We start from the raw sequence: 15,353 nt of genomic DNA on the forward strand, positions 1-15,353 counted from the left end.
GGATGTACCAGTATGTGGAGACTCTGAGGAGAGCGAATGTTACCAGATTGCATTCGTCATTGTTATGCGGGCCAGGCACCTGGCGTGATGAAACTAGGCGCTATTGGTCACCCAACACGATCATCTCTAGTCCGCACAGTTGGTGATTTAGACAGTGGACGTAACATTTCTAACATGTTGAAGCCAGCAGCTTTGCCCTGCCTTCAAGACCTCCCTGGCAGTTTCTTTCGACGATGTATCGCAATGCCGCATTTTGGCTATGCTGCCCTGACCTGCCTCGTTGTAGATGGTCATGGGACACCTCCTAACATCGTGTCGGACCTTCTTTCGTCCGGCGTAGTGCAGCAACTCGGCGTGGCACGGACTCAACAAGTCGTTCGATGTCCGCCGCAGAAATAATGAGTCATGTTGCCTCTATATCCGTTGCGAAAGTGTTGCTGGTGGAGAATTTTGTGCACGAACTGACATCTACATTCTGTCCCATAGGACGTCCGATGGATTTCATATCATTAGCTCGAACTGATCAAAATGTTCTTCAAACCAGTACCGAACAATTGTGTCCCGGTGACGTGGCACATTGTCATCCACAAAAAGTCCATCGTCGTTTGCAAACATGAAATCGATGAACGGCTGCAGATGGTCTCCAAGTAACCGAACATAACCATTTCCATTTAATGAGGCGATTGAGTTGGACAGAGGATCCAGTCCATTCCATGCAAACACAGCCCACATCATTATGAAGCCACCATCAGCTTGCACACTGCCCTGTTGGCAACTTGGATCCATGGCTTCGAGGAGTCTGCGTCACACTCGAACACTACCATCAGCTATTACCACCTGAGTCCGGAACTCATGTGACCAGGCCACGGTTTTCCAGTCGTCTAGAGTCTAGCCGATATGGTCACGAGCCGGCCGGGGTGGCCGAGCGGTTCTAGGCGCTACAGTCTGGAACCGCGCGACCGCTACGCAGATTCGAATCCTGCCTCGGGAATGGATGTGTGTGATGTCCTTAGGTTAGTTAGGTTTAAGTAGTTTCAAGTCCTAGGGGACTGATGACCTTAGAAGTTAAGTCTCATAGTGCTCAGAGCCATTTGAACTATTTGATATGGTCACGAGCCCAGGAAAGGAGCTGCAGGTAATGTGCTGTTAGCAAAGGCTGCCGTAGCCCATAAACCCCAAATTTCACCGCACTCTCGTAACGGGTATGTTCGTCATACTTCCCACACTGACTTCGGCGCATATTTCACGCGGTGTTGCTTACTTGTTAGCACTGACAAATCTACTCAAATGCCGCTGCTCTCGGTCGTTAACTGAAGTCAGTCGGCCACTGCGTGTCTGTGATGAGAGGTAATGCCCGAAATTTGCTATTTCTCGGTACACTCTTGACGGTGTGGTTATTGGAATATTGAATTCCCTAACGATTTCCGAAATGGAATATCCCAAGCGTCCAGTTCCAACTACCGTCCCGCGCTCAAAGTCCGTTATCCCCGTCGTGAGGCTATAATGATGTCGGAAACCGTTTCAGACGAATCACCTGAGTACAAATGGCAGTTTGTACTGCGCCACCCCATAGATATCACTAACGCCAACTTCGTACTGAGTTTCCCTTGAGATACCACTAACTGAGCAGGCTCTAACAGCACTGCAATACGTAGGTGAAAAGCGACGTCGGCCTATGTAGCTCACTCTTGAAATACTACAATAAGTTGTCCTGACAAGACCTTGCCTACATTCAACGACGTAATCTGTGTGACTTGAAATAATCGTCTGTACTGATACAATGACGTCACGTAAGATTTAATATTCAGCTTCTCACGCTATAAATCACACTACAGCTCGCTACGATATCACTATGTGCGAATGGATGGACACAACAACACTTTTCGTGGTATAATGGGGTCAGTGGTAGCTTCCTGGATATTAATTACAACAACGCATCTGACTATCTGGGTTCACTAGGTTCGAAAGACAAACTACCACCAAAGCTAGTGTCAATCACCACAAAAATTCTAAATGTGAGAGTCTACGGGGTGTAAGACTGATGTATTTTACTTTATCAATAACAGCAGCCTACATTGTAGCTTACTCTGTGTACTCTGACAACACAAATAAACTTTCTCAATAATGTAAGTAGGCCTGCCAGAAGCTTTCGTATATAACTGATGACTACGTCATATACATCCGTTGCCTCTTGTAATTGCTCCTGTTTTAAAGTTTCAACGAATATGTATACTCAATCATTGTGAACGTTATAAATTTTTACGTAAAGCGGAGAATGCATTCATAAGGAAAAGATATATTTTATGTTGTTTATGTCTCGTTGTCTATCAACCCAATATCTTTGACTCTATTGAAATTTTATCACACTAAACTATTTTGTTAATCTCAACCATTCAGAATGAAATGGATAACTTCTCATTTATGCCGGCCGGAGTGGCCGTGCGGTTCTAGGCGCTACAGTCTGGAACCGAGCGACCGCTACGGTGGCAGGTTCGAATCCTGCCTCGGGCATGGATGTGTGTGATGTCCTTAGGTTAGTTAGGTTTAATTAGTTCTAAGTTCTAGGCGACTGATGACCTCAGAACTTAAGTCGCATAGTGCTCAGAGCCATTTGAACCATTTGAACCTTCTCATTTATAATTAATCAGTTTTCCATAACATGCAAACTTGCTTTCACTGTCTGAAGATTAATTATCTTTCTTTTCGTTGCAAGTCGTTTACTCAAAAATGCTATGCCTTCTCTTTAGTTTCTTTGGACTTTGCTTTTGCCGATATTCCAGTCTATTACTTTACTAGCCTTTGGATTTACTTTATTCTGAAAAGATATATTCAAGATATTAGTCTGCTTTCAAATAAGCCTTTGATTATTTTTTCTTGTAGTAGTTTGGGGATAAAGGACAAGTCGGGTACTGACTTTCTCAGTTTAAAACTGTTTTCTTTATTTCCTGCAATTAAACAATCTATAGGGCAAGTCAGCGTTTTATTTTTCAAGTGCTGGTTCCCTATTCAAAACTCCACTAAGCGTAAATGCAATAAAAAATTAAAAAATAAAAAACCTGAGTGTCACCGCCACTTTTCAGCTATATGAACTTCAAATAATCAAAGCTCAACCACTTCAGGCGTTGACTTCACGACCCACTAATATTTAAACCCAAAACACAGCAGTCGACGATCTCTTTCGAAGAGAATTAGCGTGTTTTCTTTTAAATGGTTCTTGATTTGTCGTTTAGGGACAAGGGGAAAAACCATCAAATTCTCAATAAACTTCCGACTGTTTCACAGTAAATAACTATTACATAGGACGACCGTTCTCTTTAATATAGCCTACACATTCAGTGCATCGAATGAGATTTCCGGAATTTACTATATTGCGACGCTCACACCGAAGTCACTCATTAATTCCTAACCAAATATCGCTAACTAAAAGATTTCGCGTGAACGCGTCTCTTCTCATACACCATCCAACGGAAAATCTCGCTAAAATATTGAAACGCAATTCGGTTACCATCACGTGGCTATTAAACAGCACAACGCACCATTAATCACAACTGGGAGAAACTAATATCCCACTTAAATAAGTCGGAACTTTTCCTGTATCTGGCCAGTCTATACTCTACCAAAATCAGCAGGAGCACTCTTGTGGCTATCCCACGCACCCTAACTGAAAATTTGTACATCAATCTGGTGAGTCGATCTGTTGTGCTGCCATCCATGAGCAGCATTCTAGAGGGTGTTTTCCAACAGGATAACGCTCGACCACATGCCGCTGTTGTAATCCAACATGCTCTACAGAGTGTCGACATTTTGCCTTGGCTTTTTCGATCACCAGATCTGCCTCCAATCGAGCACATATGGGACATCATGGGGTGACAAATCCAGCGACATCCACAAACAGCATTAACCGTCCCTATATTGACCGACCAAGTGCAACAGGCATGGAAATGCATCCCACGAACTGACATCTGGCGCCTCTACAACACAATGCATGCCCAGTTACATGCTTTCATTCAGCAGTCTGGCTATTACGCCGGTTATTAATGTACCTGCATTTCACATTTGCAATGCCTAATCTCAAGTTTACATTAACCTATGAACTCGTGATGTTAGTAACTTGAATATGTTACCTAGACAAAAGCATTACCGAAATCTCATAACTCTACAGTCATTATTTTTTGCTCTTACAATTTTTTCCATCAGTGTATAAGTTAACTCTCATACTTTCTCCTCTAAATGGCAGGTGCATAAAATTACTATAATGTGTAACTCAGGCCCAATTAACCATTTAACGTGTGACAGTGATTTATGTACGTCCAGTGTGTCACAGATGAAAGAGGATGTCAACACCTCCCAGTCTGTTTTGCTGTTCCGACGTGAAGACGTGCTCTCCCACGCTGGTGATCCATCTCTCATCTGTCGACGACATTTGCGTTATTCTAATCGTAAACAATGTTGTCAGGCGAAAGCATACGAGTATTAACCCTGAAGCCCCCCGGCCAAGATAAGCGCCACTATAAAGACTGTGTCGTCCTCGCGTGCGGGCTTCTACAGTAGTTGGTGCCGTTTTGTCTGCAGACATTCGTACTTTAGTGACCGAACGTTCTCCGCTCGCGTTGAGCGTTTTAAACGGCTTCTATGTGTGAGTGAACGCGAGAGTGTGTCCAGAAGTAGAACTGCAAATAAATTAACATTTTGCCCGTGATACATTTCGAAGGAGCTATTCCAATTCCTTCATCAGTGGAAAGTCTTAAGCAGGTACGTCCTTCCTGATATAAGCTTTCTCTTATAACCTCCATACTATAATTAGTGATACGAAATGACTCGATTGTTCAAAGTTAAAAAATGTTTTTAATAAGTGAAATAAATAACCGTGCACTGTCATTATGATTTTTATGTGTAATATCATGTGGGTCGGTTAAGGACTGTATTCTTTTTATTATTCCATGTTACACGTTCGGCGGATGTCACTTTTGGACGCAGAAATTAGAACTCCTATGTTTGTGTCTCAGAATGCCACTGCCAAAACATGTAACGTGGTATGTAACAAAAATGCTTAAGCGATTGAGGCGGAATGGTTATAACAATGGGGTTCAATATCCCAGTATCTAAGATTTGTATACAGTTTGTATATGAAATGTCCGTGTTTTTTTCAATGTCTGACAAACTGCTGTCTACTGGCAAGGCACATATTCTCTAGTAGACATCTCAAACGTCTGTACGTACTGTAGTATAATCGCACTGATTTGTATCCGGCATCTGTTCGTATCTGGAAGACTGCTCCAGTGCAGTGCCATTTACTCTCTACGACGAGGTTGGCTTTATTATGCACTGCCTTCATAATCTTGTCACCGACTCTGCAAACATGCCTCGCACCCTCTCTCTCTCTCTTTTTAGCTCTCTCTCATTTTTATCAGTGTTTTAATTAAATTAGTGCCAGTCGTCCGGTTCCTACCAAGGTTTTCTGGTAGTTTATCTTCGATGTAAAACAAATGCCGGATCTTGTATTCCAAATTGGGAATCCCTCCGCATTATTATCAGCTCGGCAGGTAGTTGCGTGAAAGCAATGGCCCCTGTCTCGAACAGCCCGTTCTACACCTTTGAATGAAATGAAAAAAAAAAGACAACTAATGCATTCTGTAATTCTCTGTTCCCGCACAGAAATTCGCTGACTTGGGAAGCCCTCGTTGACTTCTTTCAGATGTCCATAAAGTTTCTTTAGTGACAGCACTTTCGACGTCTTAGCTATTCTGTACCTGTCGCAATATTAATTTATTCCTGCTGTGTTGCCCATAATGCGACTTGGCATCTATCTTGTTTGTATTATTGCGTCACATGCTCATACATTATTGGTTTTTTAACATAATTAAGTTTTCCGCCAGCAATATGCTTTTCATTAATTTATATCAGGTGATCCGCAAATTTCAGTTCAAAGGCCTCACAGTCCAAAATAGGTATGCCAATCAGGCAAAATCGCCGTGAGCAATCAGACAATCAATCCACCGACCCACCAGGTTCAAGATGCCCGTTTGGTAAAAAAATCGTGTCCTGCTGCATGAAGAAGTCCGTAACTGCCCGCTGCAATTCTCGTCCGACCGGAATTGTTGCCCCTTCAAGGGCTTTATTAAGGTACCGAAGGCGTAATAATCGCCTGAGGAGAGATCAGGACTACAGGGTGGGAGCTCGATTGCTCCACAACAGTTAGCGTAATTTCTGCGAAAAAGCAGGCTAGCCACCCAGACCGACCAGTGCCTTGTATCGAATCACGACCAGTACGGGACTTGGCGCACCATTCCACATCGGTCGTTTTCGATAGACATGCTGCCCCATACACACTGTTCATTCTTCGATGGATTTCTGTCGATGTTCGTCCTTCGGTAGCCAAGAAAAGAACAGTAGCACATTGGTCCTGTTTGGACACATTTGGTAATAACGTCACTATAGTTCGCGTTTCCGCACCATACTTACCGCAAGCACGTCCAAAAGACACGGATGCCACACTAATCCCTTGCCTACATACCGGTGCTTATATACTCGCGCGCTAGGTTGCATGTATGCTGCCGCAATGCCCTCAAACGTAAACTTTTTGATTGCCCTTAATACATTCTGAATGCTTCGTATAGCTATTTGGAAACAATTGGTGACATAAGACATAAGTAACGATGGAAAGTACAGATATTGTCTGCTAGATTCGATTCAGAATTTGCAGATGGGTTAGCTCCTATTTCAGTCACAATATACTGTAGATCACTCGAAGCCAAAACTGTGGCCAATGACTGAAGAAATCACAGGTCTCATCTGTCTGCAAGAAGGGTAACATAAGTGACCCACAACACTAGCGTCCAGCATCGATGACATGCATCTACTGTAGACTCTTATGAAATACACTTACGGGCCAAAACAGTATGACCACTGTCCACCGCAGATAGGATATAAGCGGAGCGCAAATGAGTGGGGATATATGTGGAGCAGAAACGAGGGGAAGAAACGAGGGAAGATCATGGTTTAATGTCCCACCAACAACGAGCTCATTAGAGGCCGAGCACAATGTAGGATTGATTCAAAGATGGTGGTAAGTGGGCCGTGCTCTTTCAGAGAAACCATCCGGGATTTGCCTAAAGCGATTTAGGAAAATCATGGAAAAGCTAAATCAGGACGGTCAGTTGCCAGCACAACTCTCTCGCTCTTTGATCATAATCCGGTTTCACACACGCAAAAACAGTGTCGCCGCAGCTAGTGGCATACTGCAGTTGCATGTGTGAAGTCTCAGTTTTTAATGGCGCAACGTAAGAGACGCAACTTTTATCAATCCACATAAAGTTCAACTTGGTTGTACTTTTTTGCGCCAGTTTCCTTCCACCACTGGTCCCTGGTGGCAGTTCGAAACAGGAGCATTCTATCGCAGTTGTCGAGGGCTAATTGCTGCCGTACTCCACTCGATTTCAGTTTTTTTTTTAATTTTATTACTGAAAAAAGTAAACAGTGGTCGGCAGGTACACTGTATCAGCTTCTGGAACTACAAGAACAGCAACTTATGTTTGATTTTCTGCAGCAGTGTGTATATGTGTGTGTGTGTGTGTGTGTGTGTGTGTGTGTGTGTGTGTGTGTGTATGTGAGGGGGGGGAGGGCAATATTTGCAAACGAGTGATGTATCCCACAATCTTAAAAGATTTTTGGATGAATAAATACCGAGTGATCAAAAAGTCAGTATAAATTTGAAAACTTAATGAACCACGGAATAATGTAGATAGAGAGGTAAAAATTGACACACATGCTTGGAATGACATGGGGTTTTATTAGAACCCAAAAAAATTGCTAGATGCGTGAAAGATCTCTTGCGCGCGTCGTTTGGTGATGATCGTGTGCTCAGCCGCCACTTTCGTCATTCTTGGTCTCTCAGATCCCCAGTCCGTGCGATTATTGGCTTTGGGGTTACCTGAAGTCGCAAGTGTGTCGTCATCGACCGACATCTCTAGGGATGATGAAAGACAACATCCGACGCCAATGCCTCACAATAACTCCAGACATGCTTTACAGTGATGTTCACAACATTGTTCCTCGACTACAGCTATTGTTGAGGAATAATGGTGGACATATTGAGCATTTCCTGTGAAGAACATCATCTTTGCTTTGTCTTACTTCGTCATGCTAATTATTGCTATTCTGATCAGATGAGGCGCCAGCTGTCGGACATTTTGTGAACTTTTGTACTTTTTTGGTTCTAATAAAACCCCATGTCATTCCAAGCATGTGTGTCAATTTGTACCTCTCTATCTACATTATTCAGTGATTTATTCAGTTCTGTTTGATCACCCGGTAAATAAACTTGATATATGTAACCTAAAGGTCTAGGTGTATAAACTTCGTGATTTCTGAAACCAAGCACTGTGTAAATTGTGTGTTATATGCAAGAAATAGCTCCCGTGTGTGATGTGGCAGCTATTAAACTAAAAATTAGTTATTCGAAATGCCTATATCAATTAACGCAATAAGATTCTAAGACCTTGGAGGAGTTGTGTGTCTGTATATGATATTTACATACCAGCTGTTATTAGTTTGCCACTGCAGAAAGCGTTTTCGTTTCCGAGAGTTATTCCTTTTATAAATGCTTTTATGGGCCCTGATTTACCCCTGTGCGAAACCTGTTTTCGGATCCAACACTTGGGTTTCGTCTTCCTCTTGCCACAGCTCTAATGCCGTAACCTGCACAGTAACATGTATACCTGCGTATATGACTTCAATTGACGCCATGTTGAAAGCTGTGCAACTACGAAGAATTTGTGGCGTCCTGTGTGAACGGTAGCTCACGTTGCCACTAAGGCTCCTTTCACACGGGAGGCAGTGCATCCAGCTGCAGAGAGCTGAAGCAATTCGCGTTACATTGGCACTTATTGCGTTATTTCACACGAGAGACTCAGAGCTCCGACTTCGGCTCACAGTGCCGCAGTGTAACTTGTCAAAGAATCACCTGCAGCTCGCTTTACACAGAGCCTTATGGGAGCTTTCACACGGGATACGGTGAGTCGCTCGTCGCCGTCCGCACGCAAACGTCTGCGTGAGTGTCTAAAACAACGGAGAAAACAGTGTGTTCGACGTAGAGAGTTTCATTGCGGAAGTGCAACGTAGGCCAGTGCTGCAGGACTGTTCCACACCTGATTATTCGAACAAAGTAAAAAAAAAAAAAAAAGTCCGAAGCTTCGTATAACAAGGATTTTGACACCTTGCCGCCACAGAAAAAGAAAATCATAGGTAAGTAAGTGTAAATATTTTTATTAATCTGTAATTAGGTATTTTCTGTACAAACATACGAAACGGCTACATCGTATTGCAGTTCATTTTGTGTTAAGTGACAAACACATCACAGTTATCTTCCTCAACATTTATATAACCATTATATTCGAGAATACTGTCATTCTCATTCTCCAGTACTGCCGACGAAGTAGTCTGCAAAGTTTTTGCGAATACTTTTCACTGCAATCGATCTACAGTTAGTAACTGACCACGTTCTGTATCTTTAAAACCATCACACTGCCAACTATTTTCAAATTGTATTCCGTCTTTGGTGCGGGCAAAATTGTGAGGCATAACGCAGGCAGTTTATAATGCCTTCTGCAAACGCGAGGGAGACATTCAATGGTCGGTCAAAAATTCGCCACTTATTCGACAATATTTCGAATGTACATTCAATAAGATGTCTTTGTCTAGACAGCCGGCAGGTAAAGGCTCTGTTTTCCACAGACAGAGATCTTCCAGCAAAAGGACGCATAACATCCATGGACAATCCGAATGGTTCATCTGCAACAATCACAAAAGGCGCATCTGGCTTTGTGGTCCCTGGCAATGAGCTTGGGCTAGGTAACTCAAATGTTTTATTTATAATTTTGTTTCCGAAAGTCGAGTTCATGAAGAGAGAAGAGCCAGAACTTTTTCCGTACCCTCCAGTGTCAACAGCAGTGAAGCAATAGTTATAATCGCAAACAGCGAGAAGTACGATTGAAAAATAATACTTGTAGTTATAAAACTTTGTCTTGTGGACGAATAATTCTCACACGCTTTCCATCTACTGCGCCAATGCGGTTCGGGATATCAGTTACTTTGAAAAACGTGCTGAGAGGAACGTTGTGTGTAAGCGCTATTTAACATGACTGTGGTTGTATGGGGGGGGGGGGGGGGGGGAGGTTGGGTGACTTACTTCAAAGGCATTTGAGGAAAATTGCTAGAGTGGATGAAAAGCAACTGGTGGAACATCACATTGTTGTGCCATGTGTGCTGCAAAGTTTGCATGACCTGGCTGATGGACAGTCGTAAAAGGCTGTAGCTTATATTTAGAAATCACTCGTATTATTTCACATTTTGCCCGAACCTTGCCGTGTTCTGGAATACCTGCCAAGTTGTTACCAAAGATAATAAAAAAGTTTATCCTGATCAGACGATGTTGTCCAGTTCTCTTTTCTACTTTCAACGCTTCGGTGCAAAACATTACACAGTTTTTCTGTCTGATTTTGGACCTTTGCAATTCCTCTTCTTTTTGAAGGGATCCGTTCTCCTTCACTAATACTAGCTCGAAATTCGTCGCTATCCTCTTCAGCTTCGTCGTTTCTAATTGTGCCATCTTCTTCACATAAATTAGAGAGTGTTCTGGAAATAATTATATATGTGACAGCATTAAAATGAACGCACTTTGAATGCGTTCAATTATACAGTAAGATAATACACGAGCAGCATATATTTTGTTTGCTTACATTCTGTGTTGAGTAAAAGGCGACAAAAATGACAGGAGGTCAGAATAAATATATTTAGTTTTGCCAGTTGCTGCAGAACCACTCTTTACTTCTCGACATCTTTTAATATCCCTCACGTACGATAATCTCAGATTCTCCCACTTCATTGCATATCATTCCCAAAAATATGATATTTGTCATTAGTATATTTATGTAAACTTATTCTTCTTACATGTACTTGGCATCTGGTGCATCCCTTACTGATCTGTATTCCATTTTTCGAACTGGAATTTCAACCTTGTTTGAAATAATACAGGATGTATGCAGGAATATATGGAATCACACTACGCCAATGCCAATGCCGAACAAGGAAATGTGGAAAGCAGTAGCTGACGGATTTTTCAAAGTAACAGATTTCCCGAACTGCGTTGGCGCAATAGATGGAAAGCATGTAAGAATTATTCATCCACAAGGCAGTGGCTCAATATTTTATAATTACAAACATTATTCTTCGATCGTACTTCTAGCTGTTTGCGATCATAACTATTGCTTCAGTGCTGTTGACATTGGACGGTACGGAAAAAGTTCTGACTCTTTCTCTCTTCGTGAACTCGACTTTCGGAAATAAAATTATAAATAAAACATTTGATTTACCTAGCCCACGCTAGACATTATAAAGTGTTGCGTTGTGCTTCACAATTTTGCCCGCACCAGAGACGGAATAAAATTTGAAGATAGTTTGCAGTGTGATGGTTTTAAATATACAGAATGTGGCTCAATTACTAACTGTAGATCGATTGCAGTGAAAAGTATTCGCAATAACTCTGCAGACTACTTCGTCAGCAGTACTGGAGAATGCGTGCGAATGGCAGTATTCTCGAATATAAGCGTTATGTAAGTTCAAATGGCTCTGAGCACTATGGTGCTTAACATCTGAGGTCATCAGTCCCCTAGAACTTAGAACTACTTAAACCAAACTAACCTAAGGACATCACACACATCCATGCCCGAGGCAGGATTGGAACCTGCGACCGTAGCGGTCGCGCGGTTCCAGACTGAAGCGCCTAGAACCGCTCGGCCACACGGCCGGCCGTTATGTAAGTGTTGAGGAAGATAATTGTGATGTGTTGTCATTTAGCACAAAACGAAGTGCTTTAAGATGTGTCAGTTTCGTATGTTTGTACAGAAAATACCTAATTACAGATTGATAAAAAATATTTACACTTTCTTACCTATGATTTTCTTCTCCTGTGGCGGCAAGGTGTCAGAATCCTTGTATGCATTCTACAGATCTCGTTCCAAGCTTCGGACTTTTTTTTTACTTTGTCCGAATAATCAGTCATGGAACAGTCCCACAGCACTGGCCTACGTTGCACTTCCGCAATGAAACTCTCTACGTCGAACACACTCACTGTTGTCTGCATGGTTCTAGGCACTCACGCAGACCTTTACTACTGATCTACACTCGTCAATGGACAGAAAGAATAGAGCTGCTGAGTCATCGATGTGTACCGGAACTGCGCGCGGACGGCGACGAGCGACTCACTGTATCCCGTGTGAAAGCTCCCATAAGTCTGTTTGTAACGCGAGTTGTAGGGGATTCATTTGACTAGCTGCACTGCGGCTCTATGAGCCGAAGTCGAAGCTCTGAGTCTCTCGTGTGAAAGAACGCATAAGGGCCAATGTAACGCGAATCGCTTCAGCTCTCTGCAGTCTGATGCACAGCCTCCTGTGTGAAAGGGGCCTAAAGAAAGCCACAAGCTGTGGCGCCACGTTAGTTGCGAGTGTGAACCTGGCTATATGCGGCTGCCAGACCGTTGCTTGCGAGAGCGGGCACCAAACTTGTAAGTGTAGAGGCTGACGAACCATACCGCTGTGAAGCGAGAGTGTGGTCTGACCTTGAGGCCCAGCTTTCCATCGAGCTCTCGGTGCGCTCCAAGACAGCTTCACGAAGGACAGACAGCTGCGAGATACAATGCGTAAACACTGCTTGAGCGCACAACGGATAGATATTGTCTGTACCTAGACTTGGCCACTGTTTCTATGTTTCGATACAGTGTATCGATACGTGGAACTGTTTCAGTGTTTCGGAACGGCTGTGGTTCACTGTTTCGAAACAGTTGTGTTTCTTTCCGCCCCTGTCTCGGATAACCGGACCCGATTCGATCTCGAGCCAGACACAGAAACTGCATCGTTGTTTCAAAATAAGGCTGTTTCAGTCCACCTGTGCTTGGAACGGACTAATTGTATCGAAACAGTGATGTTTCATTCCGCTCTGTGTCGGACGAGATTCGGGCTCGGCACAGGTACTGAAACACAACATACCACTCCATGAAACACTTTCAAGAGTGTCGAAATCTTTTTGACAAGCAATAGCATGAAGCTTCAGATATCCGAAAATAAAGCTTCGTTTCTAGCTGACTGCCCTATTCCGAAATGGCGTAACGTCTGCTTTATAAACACTAACCAAACAATAAAACAACGCATACCATTCACATTCTAAGTAATAAATATGTGAAAATCATTCAGTTAAATTACACTTTTTTTATAACATACGCTTCTCTGTTCATGTACAGTAATCATATTAAGAAACGCAAGTAAGCCTACAACATTTTGAATAAAAAAAAGGCGTAGAGTGACAGTTATTAGACATATACATAAATTTTATGTAGGTATAATTGCAAGCAATCTGTTTGACATATCACTGATAGTGTAATGGTGAACGGGAAGGGCTGGGAAGCATGGTGAATTTATAGTAACGGTTGGAAACACCTTGAAAGACGAAATTTTTTTCTGTTATATTTTGTTATTTATTCGAATTACCGGGATCGAGTTCGAGTCTCGGTCCGGCGCACAGTTATAATCTGCCAGGAAGTTTCATATCAGCGCACACTCCGCTGTACAGTGAAAATTTCATTCTACAGCATATCCGTTGTTTCTGCAGTTTGCTCCTATCTCAAGTTCCGTTCGTGGTGGTTCTTCTGTCTTCAGCTATAGCTGTCCTCAGCCAATTGAAAAGTATGAAAGTCACACGACATGAAAGCAGCGCATTTGCTGCAGAAAATACGAAACTGCCAAGACGCCTACGTGATAGTTTCATACTTTCTGCGATATGATTAGCGCTCTCGCACCTCATTTGTGTTTATATGGACATACTTATACACTAGACATTCAAGATGATAAAATGTGTAGGTTTATTAGATTACAAAACACAAACTGTTTCACTGTTTCGAAACATCGTATCGAAACATTACATTGTACTGTTTCATTTGTTTCGAAACAGTTACGTGTTTCAGTTTGCCCACATCTATCTGTAACTTTTTGCCGGGCAATATTTGTTTTGTATGTGACGTCATCATATCACCGTAGACGCATGTGAATTAGCTATTTGTAAAGTCATGAACAAGCGCAGCGTGGAAACGTGTTTATCTTGGACATCGAGTCTTGTGTCAGTGCGAAGAGCTTGCGGAACACTATTAGGACAGTAAAAATATTCCCCGGAAATATAAGTGGATATCGGTATTAAATTGTAAATTACAAAATAATTAATGACGTTGTCTCATGTGGCTCTAAATATACTTGAAATTATAGAAAACGCAAGTCTGAGGAAAGCTTGCATCGAAAGTAATCCAAAAAGCCTCAAAAGACCAGGGCCCAGCGAATGCGAAAGCTACGGCAGCGTCGAAAAGCAAAAGATAAGCGGCGCAAAGCGGATTACGTAGCACCGAGCGACAGTCCAAACATACGTATAATGTGCAGGGGTCTTGAAAGGCAATACAGAAAACAGTCATAATAATACGAAACACTTGTTATAATTTTATCACGACGTTTTCACGAAAAACCTACGGTGCGGACCCGAACAGCGCGCACAGAACTACTTCTTTTACACTCTTTTGACCACATCTTCGATGCTGATTTCGATTTCATCATCGACATCGATGACGAATGATGAATTTATAGAATGGTGTAAGAAACTACATACAAATACATCTAATACAATATTTATTAGCCAACAAATGCTGCAGTAACTAATAGTGCATATCCCACAACGTTTTCTCTACAGACTATAAAAATAACATTTTTGAGAGAAGTTTTTCCTTCTGTCTGTTGCGTTCTTGACAAAGACCACATCCTGCTTTAGAGAACAATTTTTCAGCTCAAATATTTAAGTGAATTTCTTTTTGTAGATTTGGGTAGATAGTACCGATGATGCGGTTCCATACATGTAATGGATCTTATTTAATAACTAGGAGCCGACATTTCTGGTGATAACTGCTCTGTGATGCTAAGTCAGCTCCTGTTCCAGTCCGCAAATTGCTCTTTTCTGGTCGTATTATAAAAGGTCCACTCCATAACCAAATTAGGTTTCTCTGTTTTTTTTGTAATTTATCGAGTTTTGCCTATCCTCACTGACAGTCGTTAAAACAGTTGCAAGCAAGTCCTCGGTGGATTTGGTTGCCTTCGAATATCTTGAAAGTGTGTGATTTTGAATGTAGGATCGGGCAACGTTGATATGGAAAATACGTAAATATGTTCGGTTGGTAATAAGCGCTTTTTGATTTTTGTTATAATTTAGCTGGAATCAGGGTTTATCCCAACACCTGAGTTTGTAACCGATACCCTCTGTTAATTCCTTAA

This window comes from Schistocerca piceifrons, chromosome 2 (genome assembly GCF_021461385.2).
Source record: "Schistocerca piceifrons isolate TAMUIC-IGC-003096 chromosome 2, iqSchPice1.1, whole genome shotgun sequence".
Taxonomy (NCBI): Eukaryota; Metazoa; Arthropoda; class Insecta; order Orthoptera; family Acrididae; genus Schistocerca; species Schistocerca piceifrons.